The 13,304-nt window shown below is 35.7% G+C and overlaps 1 protein-coding gene across 5 annotated transcripts in view; it reads right to left on the bottom strand.

Annotated features, from left to right (window-relative positions):
* Nucleotides 1-13,304, bottom strand: part of LOC103524904 — a 132,402-nt gene that overhangs the window by 99,728 nt on the left and 19,370 nt on the right. The gene's annotated exons all lie outside the window — the stretch shown is intronic.

Below are 13,304 nucleotides of genomic sequence, written 5' to 3'. Positions count from 1 at the left end.
GGAAAGGATTGGAAGATTCGATCGGAATTCGAAGAAAAACAATCCAATGTCAGAACAGATCAGATCTGATTGCTCATATTCTAATTGGATTGGTACAGGTTCTCTGTTTCTAGCCAAGTAAGAAGACCACTTGGCCATGGTGACTATTTTATTAATTTAGTCAAGAAATCACTTAATTTATTCGTCGTCTCTTTCTTTTTTCTTAATTTAAATTAACAATAAATTCAAGTTCCAACTTTCTAAACCATTTCGTAGTGTTAATGCTGTCTTATCAGAGGAGAGAAGAAATCAAATGGATATATATGCACAGTGGCTGACTGGCTGTTAACATAGTTAGAGATAATCGTACAGACACATATGAGTTACAGGGTGTTCTAGATCTAGATTATATGAACCCCTCGTGAAACCCTCAGTGGTATCAGTTCATACCTTGCTGGGATAGGTGGATGACTAAACAAGACATCCAAACAATCAATACGGGGTGTTTACAGATTTACTGAGTTCCCATTGAAGAAATTACAGGTGCGAGTTGCAGTAGCAAATTCGATTGCAACCACAATTTCTACTTAAATCCTTAATCTATGCCAAATCAATAAGGAAAAAATCAAGGAATGGTATATTGATTTTGTTCGATACCTAGTAGAAAAGAAAAGACTGAATTGGTCTATTCCTATCTGAAACACCCTGTTGAGTCGCGGAACTCGATAACATTTGGCATTTGAACGCAAATGAGATGCATTGACACCAATTTGAGTGTCGAGTACCTATGTAACTCCTAATAGAATTCATAGCCAGAGAGCTCATATTTGCATGAACTTTGGTATCGACGTGTTGTTGAACATGTTGTTGGTGTCATTCACAATAGCGCGGAACTCGATAACATTTGGCATTTGAACGCAAATGAGATGCATTGACACCAATTTGAGTGTCGAGTACCTATGTAACTCCTAATAAAATTCATAGTCAGAGAGCTCATATTTGCATGAACTTTGTTATCGGCGTGTTGTTGAACATGTTGTTGGTGTCATTCACAATGAGTTCAATGGCAACAATGACATGTTTGACATTATTTACGAGAATGTCATTTTATTGCTTAATTTGGAATGGTAAATAGATTCAGACATCTCAAGTGTGTTTGGCGGGCATTTTCTTGTACAGGGACGTTGTTCAGGGAACGAGCGTTGTGTAGAATTGTAGATGGAAGAAAAAAAAAGGGAATAAACACCAGAGTACAGATTACACAATAGATATAGGATATAGGAAGATATTTCGAAAAACATAAAAGGAGAAAATTTATTGACATAAGTGATCTCATATTTTTTAAAATAGGCATCTCAAAAAAGAAGTAGACTTCAATGATTCTGTAGAATTCCGAGCCTAGTCAGTTTATCAAATAGAAGAACTAAGGAACACCAACACAATCAAATGCAAAAACGCAAAACATCAACTAAAAGAAACAAGAAATAAAACATCAACTGCATCAACTAAAACAAAACATCTGCAACAACAACAACAACAACTAAAAGAGCAACAACAGCAAACAGACTAATACGAAATCAATTCTGACGCTTGCCAAATGATTCGTCCTACATCCCAATGCACTCGACACAATTTTCACTTTTTCTATCAACTCTTGCATACGTGTAGCTATGTTGGTGTTGATCATTTCAAAGTTTTATTTAAATCTAAAATTGAAATTGAATTTCATTGAACGCTCAAATGCAAAAACGCAAAACATCAACTAAAAGAAACAAGAAATAAAACATCAACTGCATCAACTAAAACAAAACATCTGTATAAGTTATCATTCACCCATACAGTTCGTATACGCAACAATTACCTTATGGATTCAGAATTTCAGAGGTATGTAACAATGAAATTACCTTATGTATGCATTCAAAGACATGGAAATATCCAACAACGTATGTACAAATCCTAACGATTCTGGCATCACAATTTTTTACAACTTTCAACTTGATTTCTCTTTAATCGTAAGATTCGTACATAGTGTACCTATCTGATGGTTCCATTAGGTATTTTTATTTCAGTAATATTACTTAGTAATAGTAAGAATTATTCTGGTACCAAGTACGAATTAAACTTTCTTCATTTAATTGTTACACGGAGGATCAAGACTCTTGCATACGTGTAGCTATGTTGGTGTTGATCATTTCAAAGTTTTATTTAAATCTAAAATTGAAATTGAATTTCATTGAACGCTGAACAATCACGCTATCATCTAAGCAAAGTACTACTCGTTCTGTTAGATGGAACAATTAACGAAGAAAGTGTAATGGAACAAATGGAAATACCAAAACGGCATGATCACTATTTTCTTAGATTCTTGATATTTTACTATTAGGAATCCTGTAAAACGGTAAGACCAAACGTATCCGGCGATTGACCCGGAAAGTGGTCTAAAGAGATATGCAAGGAAACTACCAGTCGACAAACCATTTTTAGAAGAGAACACAGCATATTCTGAAGACATTGAGAATATAAACCTGTATTCGAAAGGGTGCCTGCAGAAGATGAATAAAGAGAAAAATTGAAAAATAATAAAGGCAGGAAAATTTAAAGAAAAGAGAGAGGGATTAGAATGTTTCCATCTCTCAGCAGACCGAATCATTCGCATTTTGACAGCAATGAGACAGAAAAAGAAAGGAGAGAGAGAGAGAGAGAGAGAGAGAGAGAAGTAAGGAAAGGATAAGGAGGAAAAGAGAGAGAAAAAGAGGATTCATTGAAATGTAAAGTGACGTTTTTACGTAGTCTGTCACTTTTTTGCTTCGGACATTTTTTTTTTCCACCAGAGAATAGAACTTGTCTTCCGTATGTCTGTATTTATGAAACAATGTTCTCTTCATATGTATATGACTGCTATACATGTTGTATTATTATCTATTTTCTTCTTTTTCACGAGGAGAAAACAAATCAGTTTCCTTTTCCTTTTTCTAAATCCCTCTCTTGCCTTTCCATGTTCCTTCTGAATACCCCATGCACGCCATTTTATACTCGAGTTATCACAATTTCCACTGGAGTTTTCAAAGTATCTATTGAAATAGAATATTTACCTTCGCTCGAAATTTGAAACAGAGAAAAGAGAGAACCGGGCTAAGGAGAGTAAATAAAACGGAGAAGGAAGGCGAGGAAAGTGCGAAGGAACAGATGGAAGCAGGATTGAGAAGAGAAGAGGAAACCTCAAATATTTGATATCCATGAGGATGGGTTGTTGAAAACGAAAGAGATATAATCCGAAAGAAAAATAGGTACTCAGAAAGGGATATAATATCGGGAAAATGGACAGAGAAGAAGGGAAAGGGAGAGCTAAGAGAGCTTTAATTATTGTAATGAGAACCCGTTCGAAAAATAAGAGAAGATTATAACAGAAGAAAGAAAAGAGTATGAAAACAGACATAAAGAGCAAAGACGAGGGTAGAAGAGATCGAAAAGGAGAAGACACGAAAGGTATTCATGCGCAGATTTTTCGGGTATAAAGGAAAAGAATAGATCAAAAAGAAGAAGGGAAAAGAGTCCATGAGACATATTATCATGAAAGAGGATTACGTAAATTTCAACCTCATTCCCTCACCGCTCGCGCTCATTGAAAAATCCCCCAACAAGAGAGAAAAACTCAACAAAGGAAATTCGGAAAAAGAAGAAGGGAAAAGAGTCCATGAGACATATTATCATGAAAGAGGATTACGTAAATTTCAACCTCATTCCCTCACCGCTCGCACTCATTGAAAAATCCCCCAACAAGAGAGAAAAACTCAACAAAGGAAATTCGGGGGACCTTTGTTCTCCTTTTTCGACAAGACAAACAACAATGATGATGATAAAAACAAACTTGCCTATCTAATAAAGGGTATAATGAAAACAACTATACCATACAATGGCAAACAAAAGTAATAATGACAACAACAGCAACTACAAACATACTTGGGTATGAAAGATCTACGTAAATAATGAGAGAGAACTCCCAACAGTCCCAACACAGCAACTACAAACATACTTGGGTATGAAAGATCTACGTAAATAATGAGAGAGAACTCCCAACAGTCCCAACACAACAATCCCAGTTTATAATGCTGTCTTTTATTTCTCTTTGTCTTTAAGATCTCCCCTAACAATATCGATGATTGGATCGTTGTTGGACTTACGATACCTATATCGTAAGTCCAACAATTAAGCAACCAAAAATGTTGTTCTGGACCATAACTTATGGTCATTCTTCTCTTGGTTCGTCGAATCCATGCCCGCGCAGAATTTATAAACCTCAGAGTCAGAGCAAGTCAGAATAGAATAAGAGAATACCTTGATCTTGATATCCCAGTTTATAATGCTGTCTTTTATTTCTCTTTGTCTTTAAGATCTCCCCTAACAATATCGATGATTGGATCGTTGTTGGACTTACAATACCCATATCGTAAGTCCAACAATTAAGCAACCGAAAATGTTTTTCTGGACCATAACTTATGGTCATTCTTCTCTTGGTTCGTCGAATCCATGCCTGCGCAGAATTTATAAACCACAGAGTCAGAGCAAGTCAGAATAGAATAAGAGAATACCTTGATCTTGATTCAAAAGAGAGAGAGAGAGAAAGAAAGAAAGAGAGAGAGAGAGATAGAGCAATGGACTGACTCCAAGCTTTGAGGTTCTAGATTTGGAGGTCATTTAGGTTACTGGTAGAGTGCCCGTATGGTGTAATACTTCTGCTGAAGTATTAATGTTGAAACGCAGTATTGACTGTGGAACAATGGAACAAAGCACGTCTCAAGAGTTAGCAGAGGTTTACTAAAAACAACAAAACGACAAACTTCAGCAAAAAAATCATAGAAAGTAAAAAAAAAAGGTACAAAACGAGAAGGACTTGGAGATTTTTTTTTATTTTTTGCTTGTCATTCTCATTTGTTAGAAGAGGCTCTTCTATTTCTTTTTCTTCTCCTCTATTTTGCTTCTGCTTTCTTTCTTCAGAGGTATTTACTAATCTACTATCTACACTTTCTTCAGTTCCTTCAGTTAAAGCAAGACACTTCCCTCATGAAATTCATGAAGGATTTGCAAGAAAGAATGGAAGTTTTTTCATGGTCTCAGTCCCAACACAACAACAACAACATCAAAAACTACCAACAACAACATGAAAGTTTAATTGGAAAAAGAAGGGTTGCCAATGTCAGTTTGGAAGATACTAATCGAAATGGAGCACAATGAAGATTCATTAGTCCAAACTTTCTCTACGGATCTCGCACTGGGGAGTCTTTCTGGTTCCTTTTGCTGATATCAGTAGTTTGTCAAAGAATGATAATAATAAATTTCGAGATAAAAATATAATAATAATTGAGATAGCAAAAAACTAATCAGAAAAGACAGGGGATGGGGGGTGAGGGGGTTGTGTCGAGAAAAAAGCCGATTGAAAAAGCAGGAAAGGGGACGAAGGGTTAACACGTTGAATGCGCACCCTTTACCAGTTTTTGGCAAAAAAAAAAGCCTTGCCCTTCATATATCCTTTCCGATTTTCAACAAAAAAGGAGTTCTATTGATTGGTAATGTACAATACCTACTATAAGTTGAGATGGATAAGTCGATTTTTGAAGAAGTTGGCGAAATTCCCCTGAAATAATCCAAGCCCAAGGGAGTTGGAGTGTTGAAAAAAATTAATAGATTTTTCATTTAGTTTCGAGGGGTTAAGATAACAAAGGGGTTTTTTATATCCGAGAAGAATAAGAATGCTTTATGTAAGTGAGGACGTATTAATGACTTTGAAAAAATCAGCGCAATTGAAATTGGATTATTTGTATAAGCTGGGGTGTCCGCCCTCTTCTAACGAACGTTGGAGTCTTGGATGAAAGCTCGTGTGTTCGGAAGTTCTAACAGGGATTATAAATCCAGGACTACATCTCAGATATTTATCAACTAGGCAATTTAAAAATTCGGGCATTTCTGTTTCTCTTGAATCATTTCTGTGCAAAATGGAAGTTGGCGAAATTAAAGAAGTTATTATGTCTGACCGAGCAACCAGCAAGGTCCGGAAACCCATACTGATCGAAGCAAGATATTAGAAGTTATGATTAGGGTTGTGACTTTGACTGGAGATGATTTGTAACTTTTACAACAAAACCTTTCCAAACCTTTTCCTTTCTCGTACATAATGTGAAGATAAATATCACCAATATTATGAGAGACAGGAGTTGAAAATTCCTGATATTTAAATGCATTGTTGTTGCTTTTAATAAGGTGACCGTATGCAAGAATGTTTGATGGGATGTCACGCTTTTTAATGGCCACTTTCAACATCCTTTTCAACCGTTTCATAAATAATGCACAAAAATAATGGAGTTCCCATCAAGTACAAGAACGAATGGACCAATTTCATGAAATCCTGAGGCTGATTCTATCAAAGTACAAATTGAGTCTCAAAACACTAATATTGAAAATATTATAAATCGGAAGAATGCACATGAATATATTACTTTCGTTAAGACTCCAACTCAAACTCACGACCTTTCTAACGGGGTAAAAAAATCACTTTTAATTTCACACCAAATTTGTTTGGAATATCTTGATCACATTTAATACCCATTACCTACTGAACCTAGTTCATATGTTAGTAAATTTATACCAAATAAAATTTATCTAATTTGCTAATGAACCATAAAAAAACATCTCAGACCAACTTTCTTTTTCTTTATGATACCTGATGTGTGTGGTATTTTATATTTCTCAATTTTATTTGACTCGAAAAGAGTGGTACCTCTTACATTTGAAATTTCTTGAATAATAAAGAGTTGCTCTGGGCTTCGGATGTCATTATTAAAATACTTATCACCAACACATTAAATTAGCTCCTAATAATTTGTCATAAAAAAAGAAGAGTCCCAAATGGATAGGTACCTACCTAATTATTTATTGCTAATTTAGAAACGTTTATTTTTTTTACTACTTTAACCTAAATTTTATTGTAAGCATCTCGTTTTATATTTTCTTGGATGCCAATAATACCTAGATATCTTCCCAGATCAATTACAGAGATCCCAACCTCGGGTATTTTAGCAAATAAAAGAAGTTCCCGATGACACTTTAACGTCTTTTAAGATCATTACGATGGTAAGTAAATCTCATTAATTGCTCATTCGATTTCGCTATTTAAATAAACCAAATTTTTCAAATTGGTCGGTACACTGTTTTGGACCGGGCAACACCTTTCATCTTCACATGGTTTTGCCGGGGCTCATTTCCTGGTCGGATTCTAATTACCATGAGAACCAAATTGATTGATAGCTTCGAGAGAGCTTTGCCTCAGGCATCTATTAGGCCTCTGAGCTGTGAGGTCAGTTCTCCGATTACTCTGACGTGTGTGTTGATTCTACTAATATCTATCTTGAATATTATTTTCTATATCTATAGCGTTGAGGTCCGTCCCAAGATCTTGAAACAGTTCATTGCCACAAGTTGCCTTGGGTGATCTGTGAGCTCGTACCTACTCTTTCTTTTCTAATCTGTCACTCTCCATTCTTTTCTTGGGAGTATGTAGGTTTATCAGAGGCTCTATTTTTTCCATTTTAATTATTTCTCTTCTTACAGCCCTTTCCTTTTTGTACGCACTATTAACTTTGGCTTTAAAAGCCTCAATGTTCTTCATGATGGGGTGTTTTCTCGCCTAGCTATTCAGATTTTTTTCGTTACTCTGTAACTATTATGGCTCTATGAGTAATAATGCACTTTTGACAGGTTCTTTTACAATCAGATTCTTTTTCGTTTCTTTTTTTTCTCCTCTTCTTTTTGTTCCATATTTTGCGGACGAAGACCTTTTGGCTTTGAAAATGAAAAATAAATCTCCAAGTCAATTTAGATTCAAATTTATGTACGTTTTTCAAGCTATTGTGTTGAGATTTATCTCTGCACTTTTCTTTCGAACTATGAGTTGGCAGAAAAAAAAGATAATGAACCATCACTCGGTCATAGCAGGGGCTGCTATAACTTCTATTTTGAAAGATGAAACAATCGGTTCAAGGGCCAAGAGCGCCAAGGATCAATTTAACCAGAATATCCAAATGTAAGTCATAAGCTCAAGGTATCTAATGTGTACCATGGTTAGTAGGTCTTTTTCCAGCCTGCTTCCCAGTCAGAGTTTTCCAGCACTGACGTAACTTTCCAGTATCCTGGGCCTTGTTGGACGTTCACTATCGCCTCAAGGAGCTATCTTTGTGCGCTGAATCGGTCAAAGTTCATTCGAAGGATAGAACAGAAGTAGTTAATTTTTTCTATTCTCTGTCTGTTTTCTCAAGAAATTTTAATTTCGGAAAAAAAGAGAAAAAAACGAATCGTATTAGAAAACCGAGACATTAAAAATTCACCACAGAGTACAAACCTCTAGGCCCGAAGAATAACAAAGTCGGATTTTTATGGTCTTGAAACCTCTTGAAGATCAAGCAACTCACAAGAAGAATAGAGGAAGAGATTGGAAAAAAGAAGAAAAAAAAAATTCAAATGTAAACATTACCCTATTGTTGTTGCGTATTTATCGTTGTTGAAAACGTTGTTCAAAGAGACATAGGAAAAAAATGGTTCTGAATTCTCTCACACAATTACCCACAATGACAGCTGGGCCTTGTTGGACGTTCACTATCGCCTCAAGGAGCTATCTTTGTGCGCTGAATCGGTCAAAGTTCATTCGAAGGATAGAACAGAAATAGTTAATTTCTTCTATTCTCTGTCTGTTTTCTCAAGAAATTTTAATTTCGGAAAAAAGAGAAAAAAACGAATCGTATTAGAAAACCGAGACATTAAAAATTCACCACAGAGTACAAACCTCTAGGCCCGAAGAATAACAAAGTCGGATTTTTATGGTCTTGAAACCTCTTGAAGATCAAGCAACTCACAAGAAGAATAGAGGAAGAGATTGGAAAAAAGAAGAAAAAAATCATGAAGAAGACAAAGAAGAAGGTGAAGTAGTAGAAGAAAACAGAGAGCAACATTTAGAATTAGAATTAAAAGTAGTTTAGAGAAGCTCTCTTGCTGAAGTTAGTTGCTCACTGTGGCCTCAAGACAGGCATGGTATCGGGTATTCGAACCAATACTACTCCTACACCTTGTTTAAACTGCCGACATGGGGCTGGAAGGTGCCTTCGATAGAATCGATAACTTGAGAGAGTATATTGGGAAACAGGACTTCACGTATTGGGGAAGTCATTCAAGAAAAAATCTTTAAAAGATTTCCCCAATATACGAGGCAGTAGGTAGGTATATGTATTGTACATCAATCTTCATCAGAAATCTTCCTGAATACTTTTCCCAAGTTGTTAACAGTCGAGTTTCCTAACAAACCCATTAGAACCTCAAATTGTTGTACATCAATCTTCATCAGAAATCTTCCTGAATACTTTTCCCAAGTTGTTAACAGTCGAGTTTCCTAACAAACCCATTAGAACCTCGAATTTACCCCAAACATCTTTCGCCCACACCTAACTGAGATACATATCATTACGGTCCCACAAAAGTGGTAAAAGTAAAGCAACTCGGTTTTATTTTAACCACTTTTATGAGGGCATAATAAAAGCACGAAATTTCTGTTATTCAGAAGTTATCTTTTTTTATGGTACTGCTGGAAACCCTTAGAAATTCTAATAAATCCCCCGTTTTTGTCATATACCGCCTAAGGTAGGTTTTCTATGGCTTACCCCTTAATACCTGAGGTATCTCCTATTTGCCAGTCCCGAAGTTTCAGCATACTAGTTTTCCTGGAAACCTTGGACTATTTTTGCCACTTGGTCAGAAATTATAAAAAGAAATTTCCTTGAAATTCAGCCATCCTATTTGAAAACAAGAAAATTCGTATAGGAAACTTCGCTTGGTTTCAAGGTTTCCTGGCTGAACTTCAGCGAAATCCCAGTTTATAATGCTGTCTTTTATTTCTCTTTGTCTTTAAGATCTCCCCTAACAATATCGATGATTGGATCGTTGTTGGACTTACGATACCTATATCGTAAGTCCAACAATTAAGCAACCAAAAATGTTGTTCTGGACCATAACTTATGGTCATTCTTCTCTTGGTTCGTCGAATCCATGCCCGCGCAGAATTTATAAACCTCAGAGCAAGTCAGAATGGAATAAGAGAATACCTTGATCTTGATTCAAAAGAGAGAGAGAGAGAGAGATAGAGCAATGGACTGACTCCAAGCTTTGAGGTTCTAGATTTGGAGGTCATTTAGGTTACTGGTAGAGTGCCCGTATGGTGTAATACTTCTGCTGAAGTATTAATGTTGAAACGCAGTAAGAGAGAGAGAGAGAGAGAGAGAGAGAGAGAGAGAGAGAGTAAACGAATGAGGGAGAGAGATTAGGTCGGTGAGGGAAGAAATGGTCATCAACTGAGGATGTTAGGACTGTTAGGAAGCGAATCTGGTAGCTCACAGTTCTGCACTAATTTGTTATAATGAAGCGGTGAGTTTCCTCACGGGAGTCTTTGCCTGTGATGAAATCGGCAGTTCAGCGCAAATGGGAAGCAGCTTTCAAGGAAAAATAAAGCCCTCTATCCTAAGCCAAATGACAACAGAAAGCTGAACACACTCCTAAGAAGTTTGTTAATCGCTGGGGAGATGTGCTGGCAAATGGGGAGACTCGTATAAATAAAATTAAAAATACATCTGAAAAGTTTTGGGAGCAACGAGCTTGAATTAAGTCTTAGAATTATTGAAGCAATCAAAGAGACTAGATTGAAAGTTTATGGTACATCCACAAGTCAAGGACCTACACGAATGTTATCAAGAGGGATTTTCTGAAATTCTATTTATTCAGCAAACAAAAGTTTTATCTCCCTTAAGTCCCAATCTAGATGAGTACGAGCTCTAGATAGATATCCATCTATGTAGTAATACCTACGTATGAAGCACAAGAAGTAGGTATTCTCCAAGGAAGTAAACCTTGTCCTATTTCCTTATTTCTTCTGATGTTCCTTCTTTTTCCTTTTCCTTAATATCACTTCTCTTCTTTATCCGCCATATTTCTTAAATCATCTTCTTTTTGAATATGTTAGTTATAGTTACCTATATTCACAATTTCTTTCCTTATTACTCTCTATCTGTCTCTTTTTCATTCCTATTCAAATTTATCTTGTTTTCTTCAATCATCACCTATTCTTCTTGTTAATCTTTCATTGCTTTACCTATCTTCTTTGCTTCCTTCCTTTATTCATTTTCCTTTCTCTCTGCCCCTCTCTTTAATCCATCTTCTTTCCTTCTTTTATTCAACTGTCCAACGAAGAAGCTGCAAAATAAAATTCTACGTACCCTACTTTATTATTTATTGCTGCTAAGTTTTTTTTACGAGTCAACATAACTTTTTCGCTCAGTTTAAAATAAAATTCTACGTACCCTACTTTATTATTTATTGCTGCTAAGTTTTTTTTATGAGTCAACATAACTTTTTCGCTCAGTTTTTTTATAGGTGGAGATCATATTTATTTCTCTTTATGTGTCTGTCATCTAATACTAATGATAGCACTTCTTCTATTGTTCCGGGTCAATGGGTTAACAAATGGGTGAGAAAGAAGCCCTTTTTTCGAGATGTTTTCAGAAGGCTCGTAGGAAGATTTTATATTCAGGATAGACTATGCGCACAAAAACATGAAAAACTGTTTAGGAGTCCTCCTAAAAATTTCAAGGATCGTTTATGCATTCCAGCCTGAATCTTCATTTTACGAAAATCATTTCATTTTGCCATTAAATGAATCCAATAAAGATTTAGTGTAAGCTTCACTAAAAGGTAATCAGATCTAGGTAACAGTAACACGTAAAAAGCTTTGTAGGCAGTCTATTTCAAAAGTGACTGTGAAATACTGTGGAAGATTTTATATTCAGGATAGACTATGCGCACAAAAACATGAAAAACTGTTTAGGAGTCCTCCTAAAAATTTCAAGGATCGTTTATGTATTCCAGCCTAAATCTTCATTTTACGAAATTCATTTCATTTTGCCATTAAATGAATCCAATAAAGATTTAGTGTAAGCTTCAATAGAAGGTAATCAGATCTAGGTAACAGTAACACGTAAAAAGCTTTGTAGGCAGTCTATTTCAAAAGTGACTGTAAATCAGTTTCCTGAGGGAAAAAGGCAAGAAACATAAAATAGGAACAAAGTAACAAACGAAAAATGACAACCTCTTTACCATGGTCGTCATTAACGAAAGACTGTTGATACTTGTAGCATCTAAAAGCACTTGACTGTGGAGGTCGGTGAGGGAAGAAATGGTCATCAACTGAGGATGTTAGGACTGTTAGGAAGCGAATCTGGTAGCTCACAGTTCTGCACTAATTTATTTTAATGAAGCGGTGAGTTTCCTCACGGGAGTAACGGGGCTGAGTAAGTTAAGAGTATTGTACAGTATTTTACAAAGACCTTTTCGTTATCCCACCAAAGCCCACAATGTCACGTATTCCCCAATTTAAACAATATTAATAATTGTAAATCATGTGGAAAAATTAAATTGGATTAATTCGCTTAATTGGACCAAACACCAAACGTGGTGTCGGTGGTGTGGCCTGGCCTAATTAGTTCGACATTATGAAGCCCATGTCGACTGGGAATTAGAAATTAATAAATTATCATTAAAAATTCAAAACAACACCGTGTCTGTCAAGAATTTTGATCGTCCCATTAAGAATTATAAAAATTGAAATTCTAGAGAATGCTCCAAATTTAAACAATATTAATAATTGTAAATCATGTGGAAAAATTAAATTGGATTAATTCGCTTAATTGGACCAAACACCAAACGTGGTGTGGCCCGGCCTAATTAGTTCGACATTATGAAGCCCATGTCGACTGGGAATTAGAAATTAATAAATTATCATTAAAAATTCAAAACAACACCGTGTCTGTCAAGAATTTTGATCGTCCCATTAAGAATTGTAAAAATTGAAATTCTAGAGAATGCTCCAAAAAAACTCCTACGATAACGAAAAGACCAAGTTAGCCCGTGCGCACATCGGACTGAAGCGACTTGAACGCTTGAAGTCAAGTACTTATTAGGAGAGAGAGAGAGAGAGTTAGTGAAATAGAAAGTAAAAGTCTAATACTATTCCAAGAATTTGACTGTGGAACAATGGAACAAAGCACGTCTCAAGAGTTAGCAGAGGTTTACTAAAAACAACAAAACGACAAACTTCAGCAAAAAAAATCATAGAAAGTAAAAAAAGGTACAAAACGAGAAGGACTTGGAGATTTTTTATATTTTTTGCTAGTCATTCTCATTTGTTAGAAGAGGCTCTTTTATTTCTTTTTCTTCTCCTCTATTTTGCTTCTGCTTTCTTT

The sequence above is a fragment of the Diaphorina citri genome, unplaced genomic scaffold (genome assembly GCF_000475195.1).
Source record: "Diaphorina citri unplaced genomic scaffold, Diaci psyllid genome assembly version 1.1 scaffold7, whole genome shotgun sequence".
NCBI lineage: Eukaryota > Metazoa > Arthropoda > Insecta > Hemiptera > Psyllidae > Diaphorina > Diaphorina citri.
Note: the sequence above shows the minus strand (reverse complement) of the source record. Positions and strands in the feature narration are given on the sequence as shown.